The sequence below is a fragment of the Saprolegnia diclina genome (assembly GCF_000281045.1).
Source record: "Saprolegnia diclina VS20 unplaced genomic scaffold supercont1.96, whole genome shotgun sequence".
In the NCBI taxonomy this organism is placed as follows: domain Eukaryota; phylum Oomycota; class Saprolegniomycetes; order Saprolegniales; family Saprolegniaceae; genus Saprolegnia; species Saprolegnia diclina.
In genome coordinates, this window is record NW_008246163.1 from 116,608 (window position 1) to 117,701 (window position 1,094).

Sequence of the window (1,094 nt, forward strand, 5' to 3'; positions counted from 1 at the left end):
GCGATGAAGCCATGTGGCGCAAGCTCGCTGAGGACAAGCGCAGGCACGACGACGTCCGCGTACGCGAGGCGCGCAGCCCAGGACTGAGCCTCACACGGAGCCGCGGCTCTCACAATAATATGTAAAGCACGATTTTATATTTTTACTCTCACAATCGATTACCCTTTAAATACCATGAAATATGCACTATGCACTTTGCAAGACATATTTGGATCGTATTTGAATTAAATGGCCCCCACTAATGGTGGTGGTGGAAAGAATAGCGTCACAAAGCCAACGAACGCTTCTCTCGAGTCGCTTGTTCGCACTCATGTATACATCATCCAGTGTATTCAAACCACGTCCTTGGAGCCTGGTGAATCTGTGCCGAGTTGTAGTTTGCCGTATGGGGCAGAGAGAGACTGCATAGAGTCCCAGCCACATCTTTGAACGACGCCGAATGGGACTTTGGAGACATAATCGTTACCCTCCCCCCATTCTCCGAGAGGGCCTTTGCCACAAGTGCCGGCTCGGGTCGATTTAACCCTCAATTCGCATCGCATTTACTAGCACTAATTTTTCCGCCCTTTTGCTCATTTTTCTACCGGTACTGGGCTCGGCTCATTATTATTTCCTTTGCGACTTGGAAACGTCGTTCATGCCGCGATTTGCGCCATGCCAGCGCAGAAATAACAGGTTGGAGGAACACTTCGCTCCTGCGATTTGTTAGCGTACCTCAAGAGTCTTTGACCACGACGAGATTGACGTTCTCAAGCCCGGTGTCGATGGCAGATATCATGGGTCTGCATGGGTCAATATTCAGATATCCACCAGGCGGTACGAAGAGACAACTAAGTCTACATACACTAAAACACGCATTCTTTTACAAAATGCTCCGAGCCATTCGCGTAGGATGGTCGCCAGGAGTCCAGTTGCCTACGCGCACGTGGCTGCTTGGTGTTTTAGATCACGCTTGCTCCATAAGCATCGCCTCGAGGCGCTGAACTATTTCGTCAAAGGACGGACGCTGTGCGGGATCAGGATGCCAACACGTCTCCATGAGCGTGAACAAGGCAGCGGGCCACTCGGATGTGCGGACAAAGACAGGGCGGTAG